The following is a 20,697-nucleotide window of genomic DNA, read 5'->3' on the forward strand; positions in this document are numbered from 1 at the left end:
CTGTCTCATATTTACACTGAATAAGCGCTCTGCTGTAGTGCGCTGTGATTATATATATTATAGAAATTAATAATAGATGTGTATAGAGTTTTTAGGGGGGGGGGGGGGGGTGTATAGCGGTTCTGCTGTGTGTGTGTGTGTGTGGGGGGGGGGGGATTTTGAACTGTCGGAGTTCTGCGTTTCTTTACCTTTAAATCACTGAATTCTGTACTAAATCCGTCTTTATATGATGAATATAATAATAATAATAATAATAATAATAATAGTGAATAATAGTGCAGCAGCGTGTATAGTGTAATAAATGCGGACCGGAAGTCAGGGTGTGCCCGGGCTGCACAGAGACTGGTGTTTACAGTGTTTTAGAGAAGTTAATACTCCACCCAGCGGGGTAAAATACTATATAAATAATGTGGGATAATGTTGTTTTATATCATATAATCAGTGTGTTTGTGTTTAAGATTCTCAAAAGGGTAAAATTGAGGCGAACATTTCGTTCGATCATTTTTTTATATATTAAATCTATAGATCTCTCTATCCGCACTGGTGACGCATTTATACCGGAATAAACTGCGCGTCTAAACGGTGTATTACGGTAGCCGCGTGCCCAGCGGAGGAGTCGGAATGGAGGCTCGCGCTTCTCCTACAGAAACTAAACATAGAACAGAAATTAGTTTTACAGCTAAATAAACTTAATTTAACCAGGTTTAATAAACTAATAAACACCAGAAACACAACTACCTACCTGTAGAACAGAGTAACATTCTGTAAATGATTAGAGTGCTGTAGAATAAGATCATCTAATCATGATCAAATTAAGCCTTAAATAACTCTTGTAATAATTGTGTTCATTATGTTTCCAGTAATAATACTGAAATATTAGAAAAGAGTTTGGAGTTCTATAAAATATGAAAATCAAAGGGTTATCATATCAAACCACTAAATTCTTAAAGATCTCATTCTGGGTAAAACATAGGTTTTTAAAAGAGAAAAACAGTAAAAATGTAAAGAAAATATATTTTTTATTCAACATCGATGGACAGTTTTTATTTATTGTTTTGTTGTGTTTAATCATTCAAACACAGAACTGATTAATCTACATTTTAAAACTGGTGAAGAACAGTGAACTCTCACACACGCCAAATATAAACTTCAGTACCGCTTCAGTACAGCCGCAGGAAACAGTTACACTGCTAATATTAGCGCTGTGTATTGGTAAGAATTTATATCACAATATAAGGCTTATAATTCAGTTTATTACAATACTGTAAGTAAAATCCTTTTAATCAAATTGTATAAGTATAAAACCTAGTCAACATTAAAGTGGTAATGCACACGATTAATTTGAAATTAGTAACGCATTATTTTTTCTACACAAATTACTCCACCAAGTTTGACCCCAACCATTTATTCTGAATAATTTAGCCTAAACAATATAATATTCAAACTTTTAACTTCTTTCTGTAACAATTACACAACACAACATTTGTACTTTTGTTTTCAGTACTTGAGTAGATGTTTTTAGAATAAACTACTTGGAATACTTAAGTACAAAATATGTTGAATACTTTAGTACTTCTACTTAAGTATGAAGCTTAAAGAACACTTCAACTTCTTCTTCTTCTTAAGTCACTTTTTTGACAGAGTACTTGTACTTTTACTCAAGTCTGGGTCCCTACACTGTAAAACATTATTTAGCCCAAACATTATAATAGCTTACACTCTTTAGTTACCCTGATTATTCATAAAGAGTTTTGGGATTTTAACTATACGTAGATCATGAGTTTTCAGTGTTGTAACCAGTAATGTTAATTTAATTTAATGAAGCAGAAATGGAGTTTAAGGAGTTAAATGAACTTGATAATGTGAGTTATAACTATTCCTGAGATTTTCTGTCTGTGTCTCTTGGATTGTCACTGTATTAAAGCACCACAGAAGAAGAAGTTTTTGTTTTTGGGGTAAAAAAAAGTGTCCTTTTTGATAATACGTATCTTACAAATATTACAGAAGCAATACTAATTTAAAATACAGATGATTTTAAGTAAATGACCAACCGAGGATGTGCATATTAAAGGGGACATGAAACATTTCAGTTTGTACAAGTTTTCTAAGGGATTAAATATAATGGAATTTATTTATTTATTTATTTTTTATCTAAAATGTTTACACACTAAATTATAATATATTTATGTTTGTTACGTTTGCGCTAGGGCGCCGCCATGTTGCCCGTGCAGCACTGGTGACGTCAAGAGGTTGGTTGGTTGAAGAGTCCAGGTATAAAGCTAGTGGAAAAGAGCTTGTTGTTTGTGGAGATTATGGATGAAGACGAAGCTGAACTAGGCTAACATGGAACATTTGCTCAGAGATCTTTCCTGCAGAAACCTGAGCAGAACTTTTCAGATGCTTTTCTGAGAGCGAGAGGTTTTGGAGGTGTCTATTCTCTCTCTATGGGAGGTCTGTGCAGAAACCCTGCAGCCCGTCAACAGCAGGTGCTGCCATCCCGTTAACTAGCTTGTTCATATACATGTAGCTATTTAGCATGTAAAGTCCAGAGTTCATTAAGACTGAATGAAATGTATATGATTTAAGTGGATATTAAAACACCAAGGTGCTGTTTGGTTGATAAACTGTTCAGTTTGGAAGTTAGCAGGCTTGCTGGGTGGCTAGCTTCATCTAGTTATCGTTAGTTAGTTAGCTAGCGTTGGCTAGCTATGGTAAGATAGCTAGATAAGTAGCTAACGCTAGCTGTGTTATCTTTTAATTGTCAGCTTATCTATACTTTGGGTAAAGTTAGCTCTCGCTGCTCTGCTGGGTGGGCGCATTGTTTGGCTCGTACAGCTGCTGCTTTCATAGTAACGTTACCCTCAGTCGGGTGGTCTGTACATCCCAGTTGTTCAGAGGAAAAATAAAAACGGAGGAAAAAAGCCTCGGACTTCAGCTTATTTGTCCGGCACTAATACTCCCGACTCAAAAACCCTCTCCTCCATAGTCCTGGTCTAGAAAGTGCTCGCTCCTAACCCCATTGCAGCTAACCGGAGGATTCTCACGCTTTAGCGCCGCTAGCCACCGCCGAAGAACAGCTGTCCGCGAGGTATAAAAGTGAATCTTTCTCACTCTTCAGCCTATAAAACTTATTAATACACCCAGTATTAATACACCCAGTATTACTACACCCAGTATTAATACACCCAGTATTACTACACCCAGTATAACTACAACCAGGGGCAATACAAAAGTGCCCCCCCTGCAACGATTCTTGGTTTGGCTTTTATTATCTATTGAGGAACTAAGTTACTGTAGACTAATAGTTTATGTTAGTGAGGCGTTCAGGAACCAACCTTGTGACGTCACTTTAAGCGCTGGGACAAAATGGCGCTGCGCTTACTTAAGAAAATGACATTTAGATTGCTTATTATTTTAATTCAGTTTCACTGACAGCTGTTAAACTTATAAGATTTTTCAGAGTGAAAATACATCTTGTGAATTATACTAAATACTTGAAGTGTTTCATGTCCACTTTAAACAACTATAAAGCTTGGGGAACTAACCAATACAGAGAAAGACAGTCAGGAGTGAGGGAAGCGTGGAAGCAGCTAATCTTCCATTAAGTTTAAAAACAGACTCATAAACTGGTCTGTTTATATACAACATAATTATGTTGTGGTCATAAAATGTTTACAGGACGTCTTGTTTTATTAGCTTAACCAAGTTGTAGAAAATGGCTAACTTAGCTAAAAGAGGCAAACCAAGCTAACGCTAGCTAATTAACGTAACTAGTTAGCTTTTGGATTCTAGTTTGTTAGCTAGTAAACCTGTCCGGTTAGCTAGCTAACTAACTAGCTATCGTTAGTTTACTTTTAGCTTGAGAAACAGATCATTTGGTTTGTCAGGTTTATTGTGCTTACGCATGTACATGTTTGGTCCATATTAATGGGGGTGAGGCTAATCCTATAAGAAGGTCGGGAAAGGTGACTGTAGGGGAGCTCTGTGAGACTCACCTGTTGCTGCAGGAGGGCACAGGTAACAGGTAATGGAGTCAGAGCGGGAAAAGTGAGTTTCATGACCTTGCGGTCTGGGCTCTTATACTCACCTGTACTGCTTTTAGTCAGGGAGTTTTCTTTTAATCTAACTTTTTGTTTTGTTTATTCAGTCTTTTTTTTTTTGTATTTTTAGCTGCGTGTATTAGTCTCACAGTTTGTACGGACTTTATGCATCAGCGTATTTACAAAAAAAAAAAAAAACAATAAAATTTATCCGTTTAAAGATTGAATATAATGTGTTTGTACTGAATTCATTAGAATAAAGGGTGATCATTATATTCTTATTTATGTTTTACTCAAAGTCTCGGCTTTGTGTTTGGATTGGATTTGTGTATTTTTATCTCGTATTTATTCTCTGGGTTTCTGTGAGAGGAGGGGGATCCTCCCTCCTTCTCTTCCTGTGATGAAATCGAAAGTAAAGTAAAGAAAGGAAGAGAGAGAGAGAGGAAGAGAGAGAGATAAACACCCCGCTCTGAGAGAATAAGGTAGATCTGTCTCATATTTACACTGAATCAGCGCTCTGCTGTAGTGCGCTGTGATTATATATATTATAGAAATTAATAATAGATGTGTATAGAGTTTTTAGGGGGGGGGGGTATATAACGGTTCTGCTGTGTGTGGGGGGGGGGGATTTTGAACTGTCGGAGTTCTGCGTTTCTTTACCTTTAAATCACTGAGTTCTGTACTAAACCCGTCTTTATATGATGAATATAATAATAATAATAATAATAATAGTGAATAATAGTGCAGCAGCGTGTATAGTGTAATAAATGCGGATCGGAAGTCAGGGTGTGCCCGGGCTGCACAGAGACTGGTGTTTACAGTGTTTTAGAGAAGTTAATACTCCACCCAGCGGGGTAAAATACTATATAAATAATGTGGGATAATGTTGTTTTATATCATATAATCAGTGTGTTTGTGTTTAAGATTCTCAAAAGGGTAAAACTGAGGCGCACATTTCTTTCGATCATTTTTTTATATATTAAATCTATAGATCTCTCTCTCCGCACTGGTGACGCATTTATACCGGAATAAACTGCGCGTCTAAACGGTGTATTACGGTAGCCGCGTGCACAGCGGAGGAGTCGGAATGGAGGCTCGCGCTTCTCCTACAGAAACTAAACATAGAACAGAAATTAGTTTTACAGCTAAATAAACCCAATTTAACCAGGTTTCATAAACTAATAAACACCAGAAACACAACTACCTACCTGTAGAACAGAGTAACATTCTGTAAATGATTAGAGTGCTGTAGAATAAGATAATCTAATCATGATCAAATGAAGCCTTAAATAACTCTTGTAAGAATACGAGGCTGAAGTTGGTTTGATATTCGCAGCTCCAGATTCGTTTGGCTCGATATTCGCAGCCTCGTATTCCCCGGCTGAAGTTGGTTTGATATTCGCAGCTGCCGCTTCACTGAACCACCGTGAACTAAAGGGAGCGTTCACAAACACCCGCTGTTTATATTAAACACCTCACAGATCAACACTGAAGGAGACAGAATGAAGAAAAGCAGTACATCTGTTTATTAACAATGTAAATATACAATATATTATTAAATATGATTTTGTATATTGTAAAATATTTATTTTAATTACTGAATTTATAATTATATATTACAATAAATAATTAAATATATATTTAATAAAATTATATTTTAAAAGCCATTGCACTCAAATAATATGAGGCAGATGTTCAAGTGTGATTTTGAAGAACTTTTTCATGTTGGGCCAGACCAAATACACATGATCTGAAGAGTACTAGTCTTCTACTTTAAGAAAAACCTGGAATTAGCCTGGCCCGAGCTGATTTTATATTTTAAAATGAACTGGCAATCTTTGAAAGACTTTTTCATCTTGGGCCAGAACACATACACATCAGATGAAGATAACTACTCTCCCACTTTGAGGAAAACCTGGAATTAGCCTGGCCCGAGCTGATTTTATACTTTAAAATGAACTGGCAACATAGCATACCAATTCATAATGCACAATTTTTTTATGTAAAGCTGATGTTCTAGTGTGATTTTGAAGGACTTTTTCATCTTGGGCCAGACCAAATACACATGATCTGAAGAGTACTAGTCTTCTACTTTAAGAAAAAGCTGGAAATAGCCTGGCCCAAGCTGATTTTATACTTTAAAATGAACTGGCAACATGGAATACCGATCCATAAAGCACAATTTTTTTATGTAAAGCTGATGTTCTAGTGTGATTTTGAAGGACTTTTTCATCTTGGGCCAGACCAAATACACATGATCTGAAGAGTACTAGTCTTCTACTTTAAGGAAATTTTGGGATTTGCCTGGCCAGAGCTGATTTTAGACTGCACAATTAATTGGCAACATGGCAGCACAAAAAAAATATTATTTAAAGCTGATATTCCAGTATGATTTTGGACTTTTTTTTTCAGACCAAATACACATCAGATGAAGAGTTCTGGTATTCTCAAAATCAATGCTTTATACTCATTATTTCTGTGCAAAATGGCTTTCATGTCACGTTGCCAATTCATTTTAAAGGATAAAATCAGCTCGGGCCAGGCTACTTCCAGGTTTTCCTTAAAGTAGAAGACTAGTTCTCTTCAGATCATGTGTATTTGTTCTGGCCCAAGATTAAAAAATTCTTCAAACTTGTACTGGAACAGTGGCTTTTTTGTGCAAAATGGCTTGTTATACCATGTTGCCAGTTAATTTTAAAGTATAAAATCAGCTTGGGCCAGGCTAATTCCAGGTTTTCCTTAAAGAAGAAGACTAGTACTCTTCAGATCATGTGTATTTGGTCTGGCCCAAGATGAAAAAGTCCTTCAAAATCACACTAGAACATCAGCTTTATATTCAATTTCTTTGTGCATTATGGATCGTTATTCCATGTTGCCAGTTCATTTTAAAGTATAAAATCAGCTTGGGCCAGGCTAATTCCAGGTTTTTCTTAAAGTAGAAGACTAGTACTCTTCAGATCATGTGTATTTGGTCTGGCCCAAGATGAAAAAGTCCTTCAAAATCACACTAGAACATCAGCTTTATATTCAATTTCTTTGTGCATTATGGATCGTTATTCCATGTTGCCAGTTCATTTTAAAGTATAAAATCAGCTCGGGCCAAGTTAATTCCAGGTTTTCCTTAAAGTAGAAGACTAGTACTCTTCAGATCATGTGTATTTGGTCTGGCCCAAGATTAAAAAGTCCTTCAAAATCACACTAGAACATCAGCTTTACATAAAAAAATTGTGCATTATGGCTCGTTATACCATGTTGCCAGTTCATTTTAAAGTACAAAATCAGCTTGGGTCAGGCTAATTCCAGGCTTTCCTTAAAGTAGAAGACTAGTACTCTTCAGATCATGTGTATTTGGTCTGGCCCAAGATTAAAAAGTCCTTCAAAATCACACTAGAACATCAGCTTTACATAAAAAAAATTGTGCATTATGGATTGGTATGCTATGTTGCCAGTTCATTTTAAAGTATAAAATCAGCTCGGGCCAGGCTAATTCCAGGTTTTCCTTAAAGTAGAAGACTAGTTCTCTTCAGATCATGTGTATTTGTTCTGGCCCAAGATTTAAAAATTCTTCAAAATTGTACTGGAACAGTGGCTTTTTTGTGCAAAATGGCTCATTATACCATGTTGCCAATACATTTTAAAGTATAAAATCAGCTTGGGCCAGGCTATTTCCAGGTTTTCCTTAAAGTAGAAGACTACTACTCTTCAGATCATGTGTATTTGGCCTGGCCCAAGATGAAAAAGTCCTTAAAAATCACACTGGAACATCAGCTTTACATAAAAAATTGTGCTTTATGGATCGGTATTCCATGTTGCCAGTTCATTTTAAAGTATAAAATCAGCTTGGGCCAGGCTAATTCCAGGTTTTCCTTAAAGAAGAAGACTAGTACTCTTCAGATCATGTGTATTTGGTCTGGCCCAAGATTAAAAAGTCCTTCAAAATCACACTAGAACATCAGCTTTATATTCAATTTCTTTGTGCATTATGGATCGTTATTCCATGTTGCCAGTTCATTTTAAAGTATAAAATCAGCTTGGGCCAGGCTAATTCCAGGCTTTCCTTAAAGTAGAAGACTAGTACTCTTCAGATCATGTGTATTTGGTCTGGCCCAAGATTAAAAAGTCCTTCAAAATCACACTAGAACATCAGCTTTAAATTAAACTTTTTTGTGCCTTATGGATCGGTATGCCATGTTGCCAGTTAATTTTAAAGTATAAAATCAGCTCGGGCCAGGCTAATTCCAGGTTTTTCTTAAAGTAGAAGACTAGTTCTCTTCAGATCATGTGTATTTGTTCTGGCCCAAGATTAAAAAGTCCTTCAAAATCACACTAGAACATCAGCTTTACATAAAAACAATTGTGCATTATGGATCGGTATTCCATGTTGCCAGTTCATTTTAAAGTATAAAATCAGCTTGGGCCAGGCTATTTCCAGGTTTTCCTTAAAGTAGAAGACTAGTACTCTTTAGATCATGTGTATTTGGTCTGGCCCATGATTAAAAAGTCCTTCAAAATCACACTAGAACATCAGCTTTATATTCAATTTTTTGTGCATTATGGATCGGTAGGCCATGTTGCCAGTTAATTTTAAAGTATAAAATCAGCTCGGGCCAGGCTAATTCCAGGTTTTCCTTAAAGTAGAAGACTAGTTCTCTTTAGATCATGTGTATTTGTTCTGGCCCAAGATTAAAAAGTCCTTCAAAATCACACTGGAACATCAGCTTTACATAAAAAAAATTGTGCATTATGGATTGGTATGCTATGTTGCCAGTTCATTTTAAAGTATAAAATCAGCTTGGGCCAGGCTAATTCCAGGTTTTCCTTAAAGTAGAAGACTAGTTCTCTTTAGATCATGTGTATTTGTTCTGGCCCAAGATTAAAAAGTCCTTCAAAATCACACTAGAACATCAGCTTTAAATTAAACTTTTTTGTGCCTTATGGATCGGTATGCCATGTTGCCAGTTAATTTTAAAGTATAAAATCAGCTCGGGCCAGGCTAATTCCAGGTTTTTCTTAAAGTAGAAGACTAGTTCTCTTCAGATCATGTGTATTTGTTCTGGCCCAAGATTAAAAGGTCCTTCAAAATCACACTAGAACATCAGCTTTAAATTAAACTTTTTTGTGCCTTATGGATCGGTATGCCATGTTGCCAGTTAATTTTAAAGTATAAAATCAGCTCGGGCCAGGCTAATTCCAGGTTTTCCTTAAAGTAGAAGACTAGTACTCTTCAGATCATGTGTATTTGGTCTGGCCCAAGATTACAAAGTCCTTCAAAATCACACTGGAACATCAGCTTTACATAAAAAAAATTGTGCTTTATGGATCGGTATTCCATGTTGCCAGTTCATTTTAAAGTATAAAATCAGCTTGGGCCAGGCTAATTCCAGGCTTTCCTTAAAGTAGAAGACTAGTACTCTTTAGATCATGTGTATTTGGTCTGGCCCAAGATTAAAAAGTCCTTCAAAATCACACTAGAACATCAGCTTTATATTCAATTTCTTTGTGCATTATGGATCGGTAGGCCATGTTGCCAGTTCATTTTAAAGTATAAAATCAGCTTGGGCCAGGCTAATTCCAGGCTTTCCTTAAAGTAGAAGACTAGTACTCTTCAGATCATGTGTATTTGGTCTGGCCCAAGATGAAAAAGTCCTTCAAAATCACACTAGAACATCAGCTTTACATAAAAAAAATTGTGCATTATGGATTGGTATGCTATGTTGCCAGTTCATTTTAAAGTATAAAATCAGCTTGGGCCAGGCTAATTCCAGGTTTTTCTTAAAGTAGAAGACTAGTACTCTTCAGATCATGTGTATTTGGTCTGGCCCAAGATTACAAAGTCCTTCAAAATCACACTGGAACATCAGCTTTACATAAAAAAAATTGTGCTTTATGGATCGGTATTCCATGTTGCCAGTTCATTTTAAAGTATAAAATCAGCTTGGGCCAGGCTAATTCCAGGTTTTTCTTAAAGTAGAAGACTAGTACTCTTCAGATCATGTGTATGTGGTCTGGCCCAAGATGAAAAAGTCCTTCAAAATCACACTAGAACATCAGCTTTACATAAAAAAAATTGTGCATTATGGATTGGTATGCTATGTTGCCAGTTCATTTTAAAGTATAAAATCAGCTTGGGCCAGGCTAATTCCAGGTTTTTCTTAAAGTAGAAGACTAGTACTCTTTAGATCATGTGTATTTGTTCTGGCCCAAGATTAAAAAGTCCTTCAAAATCACACTAGAACATCAGCTTTACATAAAAAAATTGTGCATTATGAATTGGTATGCTATGTTGCCAGTTCATTTTAAAGTATAAAATCAGCTCGGGCCAGGCTAATTCCAGGTTTTCCTCAAAGTGGGAGAGTAGTTCTCTTCATCTGATGTGTATGTGTTCTGGCCCAAGATGAAAAAGTCTTTCAAAGTTTGCCAGTTCATTTTAAAGTATAAAATCAGCTCGGGCCAGGCTACTTCCAGGTTTTTCTTAAAGTAGAAGACTAGTACTCTTCAGATCATGTGTATTTGGTCTGGCCCAACATGAAAAAGTTCTTCAAAATCACACTTGAACATCTGCCTCATATTATTTGAGCGCAATGGCTTTTAAAATATAATTTTATTAAATATATATTTAATTATTTATTGTAATATATAATTATAAATTCAGTAATTAAAATAAATATTTTACAATATACAAAATTATATTTAATAATATATTGTATATTTACATTGTTAATAAACAGATGTACTGCTTTTCTTCATTCTGTCTCCTTCAGTGTTGATCTGTGAGGTGTTTAATATAAACAGCGGGTGTTTGTGAACGCTCCCTTTAGTTCACGGTGGTTCAGTGAAGCGGCAGCTGCGAATATCAAACCAACTTCAGCCGGGGAATACGAGGCTGCGAATATCGAGCCAAACGAATCTGGAGCTGCGAATATCAAACCAACTTCAGCCTCGTTGTAAGAATTGTGTTCATTATGTTTCCAGTAATAATACTGAAATATTAGAAAAGAGTTCTATAAAACATGAAAATCAAAGGGTTATCATATCAAACCACTAAATTAATAAATATCTCATTATCATTTATTAATATGGGCAGAGCATAAAAATGTAAAAAAGTGAAAAACAGTAAAAATGGAAATTGAGTTTTTTGTTCAGCAGTGACAGTAGTGGGGTTGAGGTCACATTTAAAAAAATTTTTTTACAGTTTTGTTTATTTCTTATTTTGTTGTGTTTTCAATAAGAGTTCATCGTTTGAACACAGAACTGCAGCTGCACTGATTAATCTACATTTTAAAACTGGTGAAGAACAGTGAACTCAGTACAGCAGCAGGAAACAGTTACACTGCTAATATTTATATATTTCATTATTTTTATGTTTGTTTTGAAGGGTTCGGTCTGGATTTCCCACCATGCAGTTCTGCAGTTCTGCTGGTTCTGTCCTGATTTTGATGATCTTCATTACAGGTGAGTGTGTAGAGTGTGTAGTGTGTGACTCTTCCTCAGTTTATCAGATTACAGGAAACACAGAGGATTAGTGGTGTGTGGATGAGTGAGTGAGAGAGAGAGAGAGAGAGAGAGAGAGAGAGAGACTGACTGTGTGCCCAGCTATGGATTAGCATCAGTGTCCATCAGAGTCAATGCTCTAGTACTCCAGCTGGACAGTGGTTTCCTGTTTGAGAGTATGCTGTGCACGATTCTCACCTGTGTGTGTGTGTGTGTGTGTGTGTCTGTCTGTGTGTGTGTGTGTGTGTGTGGATGAGTGCTGCTGAGTCTAAAATAACTGTGTGAAATGTGATTGTTAAGCGTCCTTTATCGTCTATAAAGGTGTCTATATAAGTGTAAGTTAATTCCTGTATTTTTATCTAAAGGTTTTTAAATCAGTAAGTCAGACTTTAGTAAGGAGGTCTCTTGGTTCAGGCTGGTTGCTCAGGCCGTGGGTGAGTTAATCAAGGTTCTGATGCTTAGTACTGAATAATGCATTAGCACTGATGATATTATTGTATACCTCGTTCATCCATCTAAAGATGAAAACTCTCAATGTAATCATCAACTGTTTCTGCATCTCCATAAAAAAAGAAAAGAAATATATATATGGTCTGGCTTCTGGTTGAAAGTATTTTGGGTCATTCTTCTTTACTAATCATCTCCAGTTCAGTCAGGCTTGATGGTTTCTGATCATGAACATCCTGCTTTAAATCACACCACAGATAATATTCAATAATATTCAGGTCTGGGGACTAAAATGATCTGTGATGATCATTCCAGAACGTTGTACTTGTTCCTCTGCATGAATGCTTTAGTGCTTTAGTAGATTTTGAGCAGTGTTTAGTGTTTAGTGTCGTTGTCTTGTTGAAGTATCCAGCCCCGGTGCAACTTCAACTTTCTCACTGATTCTTCAACACTGTTCTGAAGAATCTGCTGATATTGACTGGAATCCATGAGACCCTCAACTTTAACAAGATTCCCAGTACCTGCACTGATCACACAGCCCCACAGCATGATGAACCACCACCACATTTTACTGTGGGGAGCAGTACAGTGTTTATCTTAGAATGCTGTGTTCTTTTTCCTCCATGCATAAATAACCATCCTCCAAATACCTCTATAATTTTAGTTTCATCAGTCCACAGAACCTTATTCCAAAATGAAGCTGCTCGTTCAAATGTGCTTTAGCTTTAGCATACCTGAAGAGACTCTGTTTGTGGAGTAGAAAAGGCTTCTCCTGCATTTCTCTCCCATACAGCCTCTCCTTGTGTAAAGTGTGCTGAATAGTGAACAGTGAACGATGCACAGTGACACTATTATCTGCAGCAGGATGATGATGTAGGTGTTTGGAGCTCTTGAGGTCTGTAGGTTGAATAAGGCCGTTCTCACCATCCTTCTCCTCTGATTATCTGAGATTTTTCTTGTTTTGCAGCTTCAGGTCTTAACTAGAACTGTGTCTGTGGTTCTTCCATTCCCTCACTCTGTTTCTCACAGTGGAAACTGCAGCTGAATCTCTGTGATTATTGAGCGTTTTATATTCTTCCTCTAAAACATGATGTTGAACAATCTTTGTTTTCAGGTTATTTGAGAGTTTGGTTTGAGGCCCCCATGTTGCCGCTCTTCAGAGAAGATCCAAAGAGGAGAAAAATGTGCAATTGGCTCCTTTACCCTTTCTCATAATTGGATTCACCCGTGTGTATGTAGGTTAAGGGTCAATGAGCTTACCAAAATAATTTGGTGTTCCAATAATTAGTGCTAAATGTATTCAAATCAATAAAATGACAAGGGTTCCCAAATTCATGCACCTACCTAATTTAGTTTTAAGAGTTATTGCACAGTTTCTGTAAGTCCTATAAACTTAATTTCACTTCTCAAATACCACTGTGTTCTTCTGCTATATGATATATTTAACTGAAATATCTGAATTGAACAACCAATGATTTATAAAGAAAAATCATGAAAATTATCAGGGGTTGCCAAATGTTTCCATACCACATCCACTGCAGTTATAAAGCTACTATAGTTTTAAACATGTATTTAAAACATTTGTGTTATGAGGCTAATATAGATTAATATAGCCTCCTGAAAACTAATGGTTTTCTCTTATTATCTCTTCTTTCAGGATCTGAATCAGCTGCTCCTGTAGTGAAGGTGGAGTATAAAGGTTCTGCTGTTCTGCCCTGCACTGAGAGATGTACTGGAGTGGTCAGCTGGACTCCCTCTCATAAATCCTCTGATATTCTGTCTGAGTGTAATCAGACTTCCTGCAGATCAGTGAAGGAGGGATATCAGATGATCCATAATCAATACCTGCAGGGAGATTTCTCTCTGATCATCAGTGAAGCCGATTTCAGTAAGAGAGGATTTTACACCTGTGACTGTGATGGTAAAGATAAGTGTGATGTGGAGCTTCAGGTTAAGGGTAAGTGTTTATCTGAGTTCTTTACTGATAGAATCACAGTGATTAGATGATTTAGATCAGATTTATTTATCTGATGAGGTTTTTCTCCTCAGCTCTGAAGACTCCAGTTCAGATAGAGTCTGGTGATTCTCTGCTGATGAAGTTGGAGGTATCAGATCCAGTGGAGGTGATTTATAACAGCAGAACAGGATCAGTTGATGGATCCAGTGTTCAGATCTGTACAGTGATTGGAGGATCACTGCAGTGTGAATCTAAATATAAACACAGAACATTTCTATTATTATCATCATCTTCTTCTGTTCTGGAGCTGAGAGATATGAAGGAGTCTGATAGTGGAATTTACACCATCCGGACCATCGGGAATAAAGAGGATCTTCACATCTACACTGTTAACAGCAAAGGTATAAATATAAATTTGGATAAATATAATTATAGAAAGTATGTAGTTTGATGAACAATTGGTAACATTACAATTTTCAATCTTATTTAACTTTTATTTATCAGTCTGTGTATCTGCTGCAGATCAGGAGAGAGAAGATGGTTAGCATTAGCTTAGTTAGCAGGACCAGTTCAGTCTGTCTGACTGAAACTGTTCTTACACACGTTTAGATGAGAATAAAGCAGATTAAGAGTCTTCTGAAGGATGGACAGCTGAAATTACAAGCATTATAAATAAATTACAGGTAGTCGTTATGTAGGTGTGTTCAGTAATGAACAGGTATGTGTTTATACAGGGTATTGTGAAATAGTTCTTCTGCCAATATACACTATAAATAATACATATAATATGCTGATGTAGAAATGTGATTCACACTGTTATAAAATCCTTCTTTTATGTGTCTTTCAGATTCGTCTATTCCAACATGGGTTATTGTGTTTATAGTACTTGGTTTGGTGCCGGTGGTGCTGGTGGGGGTGTTGTTCGGGAGATGGGTGGTGGTACGTAAGAAGAAAGAAAGAATTTGATTTGGAGAGTAATGATGAGGAGATGCAGGAAATCTTTAATGAAACGATTCAGGGATATGAGAATAAAAGGCAGGAGCAGGAGAAACAAATTAACGACCTGGTGGCAAAAAATCAGGAATATGAGCATAAAATGCAGGAGAAACAAATTAACGACTTGGAGACAAAAAATCAGGGATATGAGAATAAAAGGCAGGAGCAGGAGAAACAAATTAACGACCTGGTGGCAGAAAATCAGGAATATGAGGATAAAATACAGAAGCAGGAGTATACAATTCAGGAGCTGCAGTTTGAAATACAGTGTCAAAAGCCTTTTTTTGAACCACAGTCCGGCTGTGTTGAATAATGAGACGCTTCCATACCTGGGAATAAATGTAAAAATGGGAAGAAACACAGACTCTCATTTTCCACAGGATCTCTGTTCTAGCTGAATGTTAACGATCAGACATCCCTGAAGATCGCAGATATAAATAAAGACTGAGATTATTCTCAGCATCAGTCCTTTAATCAATTAATCATTATTTTTCCTCAGAAACACATTAAGGCTAACCCTCTTTTACAATACAGCATTTACAACTATAGGAAAAAGTATTAAATTAAAAAGTTTGATCAGCTTAAAATTAGCCCCATCAACAACAGTAAAACTAAATGGTGAAAGTTTAAAGTGAACAATAAAACATGAAAGTTTCAATGATACAGCTCAGCAGCTTCATCTGCTCCAGCACTGCCACCACCCAAACCCACGCCACCCGATTCCTGCACCACTCCACTCTACAGGATCACGAGGTCAGACAGGTGCCCCAGGCTGCCGGAGCGGATGGAGTACCTGGCGAGGTGCTCAGAGTGAGTCTTACCAGCTAACCTGAGTCTTCATCCTGTCCCTGACCCAGCCGGTTATTCCATCCTTTCAAAAATCAGCTGCAGTCATTCCCGTGCTGAAGAAGTCCTCCATCACCCGCCTGAATGTTTCTATTTTACTGTTGCAGACTAATCTAAACTAATGAAAGATCCTCTCTGGATCTGTTTATGTATTATTTGCTTTTATTGCCAGCAGATTTTTCATTTCTGTGAATAACTCTGTGTTCAGTTTATAAAGGTATATAAATATTAATCTGAATGAGTGTTTTGTGTGATAGTTGTGGTAGGGTCCGTGTGGAGGCGTAGGACTGATGTTCCACCTCAGTAGAACCACAGACTCCAGTGTTTGTGGTGTAAGAACAGATTTCTGAGATGGAGAACTGAGAGCTGTACGAGTCTCAGTGTTTAAATACAGCAGAATCTTCCTTCATTATCAGTTTCTGTTCTATGAAAATACATTTACTGACAATAAATAATACATCCAGATAAAAAGATCAGATCACTATTAAACTCAGCGTGCAGTAATGTCTCACATATGCAGATATGTAAATGATTACAGGTGTGTTCTGATTAGACACTGGGTCTCACCACTAGAGGGCGTAATAGTGCTTCTCCAGCCACCCGATGAAAAGGTTTCAGAGAAAAAAACAATGTACCATATAATCCTTCTTATAGCAGAGTGATGTGCTGTGATCATGATTATTATCTTTTCTTTATATTTCATAATATTGATCATTGTATTATTTCTGTGTGTGTGTTCATTTTAAAGTGAGTTTGATTGTGATTATTGATTGATTTTAAAGCTAAATAAAGCTCAGACTGCTTGAAGACTTTTACTGTTCTTGTTTATGTCCTTGATTTATATGAGATTTATATTTATATGGACAAAAGTAATGGGAGAGCTGCTAATAAAGTGTTTCTTCTGAAATCAGTGGTATTAAAAAAAGAGTTTATTCTGATTTTGCTGGAGTAACTGTAATAACACTGTCCAGAGAAAACTGGATTCTCCTGAATATTTGAGTCAAAATATTACAGGTTACTGGATGATGATCATCTAATCTCTGTATCCTATAGTATAGTATAGAGCACTTATTTTTTATTACTTTATTTATTTATCTGCTCCAGAGAATCTTTTGGTATTGGCAGTAATTCTCTTCTACAGAGAATAGACAAGCTGTGTGTGCATTTGCACATCTGTATCAGCAATTAGTGTAGCCTAACTAAAGCCTAACTATCTGGATGGGATTATTTTCTCAGGGGGGCGTCTGTGTAAAATATTTCACACTTCTACTCAGTGATAAAACTCCTGCATCCGGACTGCAATTAAAAAACAGGAGGATCAGTGAGTTTTTAGGTTTTCTTGGTCACATGGCGTTCAGTAGCTCCTACATTTCCACTTGCTGTTGTGTGTTTAACGTGGATCTCCGTGGAAACTGTGGTGCACCCAAAGTGTAATTATGGTGTGCGGCAGTGGACAAATATCTATTTTATTAAAGGCGAGGAGACGAAACTCAGAGATGTGCGTCCGGACGGGACTAAAATTACCGGAGGAGCACGGAGTTCAGAGAAAAACAGTAGATAATTCAGCCTGTAATTTTCTCAGAGGACGTCTGAGGAATATGACTAAACTGACTAAAATGTCACAAGGATGAAACAACCATGAATCAACATTTAATGTTAAATAGTTGAGCAAACATTGAAATTTAAATTTTAATGTCCTCAACCTTCTGCCTTTAGAATCAGCATTTTACATTTCATCACCAAATCATTTCTAATGAAAAAGTGTTTTACTTCTATTTGTAGTAACTGTTTTTTTTATTTTACACCATGTCCATGTTCTAATAGTTTTACTGTTTTTGAGATCAGATGTTCAGTAATCAGATTGGTAGTGGTGGTGGGTATAAACTTTCTTTATACTCTGTATATTTACTGCAGTGAGTAAGTTTATTGTTAACACTCTGTTAATCATAGGGTTTTATTTAGTTTTAGTAAGCTATGATTTATGAAAGATTGAATGTATGACATTAAACCAATATGGCCATATCAACGTTGATTCACTTTTCAAAATCAACATTGATTCAATGTTGAAATGCCAGCTGGGTCACATTTAATCAGCAGCAACCTCAACATTCCCTCAGCATCAAACAACCTTTCAATAATCAGACAGAATAAAACCCAAGCAATAAATAAAGTGTTCCAGTAGCTTACCTGCAGATACATGCAAAAAAACAATTATATTAAAAATAAAGTAAAATAAAAAACTAGACGCCGACACCCAGTAAAGAAAATAAATTAGTTAAAAAATATTAACTGGGTTTATAAACTTTTTATTTTTTTTACACATTTTAAACAGGCATTTAGTGTAAAGTACCTACAACAGAACTTTCTGGGAAGTGAACAGCAGCTCTGTTAGAGTTTATATAAACTATTGGTGGGGCTATGCTGGCTGATTACATCACACACACACTATAGACCTGTGGTGGCTTCAGTATGAGCTGTTCATGATTTCTATATTATTGGCCAAACCTTAATCTCCCTCTATTTATGGTTTTATGTTGCTGTAGGGGGAGACCAGGAGGAACCAAAACAAACCTCACATTATTTTGTTCTAATGTAGTGGACAGTGTCTGCCTAGAAGAACCACACACTGATTTAAACTCCTCCCTGAAAAATCACAAGAATGTATTTAAAAAAAAAAAACAGTATTTTTTGGAAGATTGGGATGAGTCTGGAGCCTCATTTATAAAGGGTGCGTGCGCATGAAACACTTCTGAAATGTGCGTGCGCACCATCTCACGCAGGAGCTGTACATTTATAAAAAGAAAATACTTGGCGTGAAAACGAGCGGATATTTAAGGTAGGTTCGATGAGAGAGTGGGAATTAGTGACATCATGTGGTAAAATACGGAATTACAGGTAAATGCGTAAACCGTCCTCACACATATTAATACATACTGCATAAATCAAGATTAAAAACCTAAGATTAAAGAAGTTAAAATGTAACAAAATATAAATATCCTTGTTTAAATATAATGCGTCTGCATGTATAAAGTTGCAATGTTCTCCAAATGTTTTCGCCTTTTATTCTTTTTATTTACTTGTAGTTTATTTCAATTTTATTTGTATTGTCGGGTTTGTTTTATTTCACAATTAAAAAATATAAAGGTGCTATTATTATTATTATTATTATTATTATTACTACTGTAGACTTTTAGAATCATGAAGATTTTCTTGTGAAGAATGTTGACTGGTTAATGAGTCGAGTGTGCCGAGTTGGGCACTGATTTTTAGAGACCATCGTTACTGAATCAGGTAACAAATGAACACTTACAGGTTTTCACATCCCTTGGAAAAGCTGTTTAAATCTGAACACTTTATTTAATCTCTGTAACAGTTCAGCTTGAGGAGCTTCACTAGCCTATTAACTGCTGCAGAAACATGAGGGCTTAAACCACCAAACACCACATTCTTCCTCCTCGACCTCCGAAACAAGCACTTAACTTAACTCTGTCTCCATAATTTCACTTCTTTGCGGTGCGTTTCTCTGGTATGATGCTTAGGATGAATGGGGGAATCCTACATTTAAATATTCATTGAGTGATTTGCATGAACCTTTTATGGGTAAATGTGGGAACAGATGCTGAACAGGAGGCGGGGTCACCTGAGCACATAATAAGCCGGTTGTGATTTATTTAAAGAGGAAACTGCGTGCAGGTGTTCGCACGCTCGCTTTTTATCTGTTTATTTAATCTTTAATCTGATTATTGTGGAGGTGTATGCCCTTTCCTTAAACCCTAAAGCATATTTAAACAGAATTTTACACCAAATGTTGGAACCCATCCATTAAACAGTAGCGCCGTCTAGTGTGTAAAGATGTTATTGTGATATTTATGCACACTGCAAGGTGTCCTGGCTTCACTTTCTACTTGAACCAGTATGGGTGAGGGCAGTCCTGATGAAAGGGGCTGTAATATTACAGATTAAAGTAGAAGCTTTTGTTTTTGAATTGAAATTTAAATGTTAAAACGAGAGCACTATTGATATAAAAAATTTAATATTGAATGGAGAGTTTAATATTCACTTTTGTTTTTTTGTTTTAGATTCATAAGAAAGCTGTTTGCGCTTTCAGTATTTTTTTGATCAGTTGAGCTTCTCTCTGTTTGCACTTCTGGTTTAGTTTTGACCCTCTTTTTACGAGTGGGCTTTCACATGGAAAGCCCTCCGCCACCCACAACACAACAAGCAAAAAAAGTTGCCTTTCAGTTAAAAAGAAATAACCATTTGTTATTGTTTATATTTGGAATATAGTGTTGTATTTTACTAGCAACGTGAGTTGCTTTTTTATATTTTTTATTAACTGCCCTGAAAAGCAACTTTTATGCTTTCACTCCACTAATAGATACCCAAAATATCTACTTAACTAAGGTATCGAGGTATTTCTACTTTGTTACTTGACACCACTGTATATATAAAAACAGAGGTTTCAATATGCCACATGTTATGTCTGTCTTAGTGAAAGAGTAGAATATATTTGTAATTTGTAATACATCTCAGCTGTTTGTATCAAACCAAACCGTGTGAAAATCGGGTTATTGAAAAGAGTTGTGATTATTATAGGTGTAATAAACACCTTCCTCAGTACTAATAAATGCAATGGGGCGCGTGGGAGACCCATCCAATATGGCTGCTGTATGTATTTATGTCTATGGTCAGGATCTTCCGACTTTTACTACCATGAAGTAAAGTAAAGAGAGGAGAGAGAGAGAGAGAGAGAGAGAGAGAGAGAGAGAGAGAGAGAGAGAGAGAGAGATAAACACCCCGCTCTGAGAGAATAAGGTAGATCTGTCTCATATTTACACTGATTTACACTGATATTTACAATCAGCGCTCCGCTGTAGTGCGCTGTGATTATATTATATTATATAAATTAATAATAGATGT

The sequence above is a fragment of the Astyanax mexicanus genome, chromosome 22 (assembly GCF_023375975.1).
Source record: "Astyanax mexicanus isolate ESR-SI-001 chromosome 22, AstMex3_surface, whole genome shotgun sequence".
Taxonomy (NCBI): domain Eukaryota; kingdom Metazoa; phylum Chordata; class Actinopteri; order Characiformes; family Acestrorhamphidae; genus Astyanax; species Astyanax mexicanus.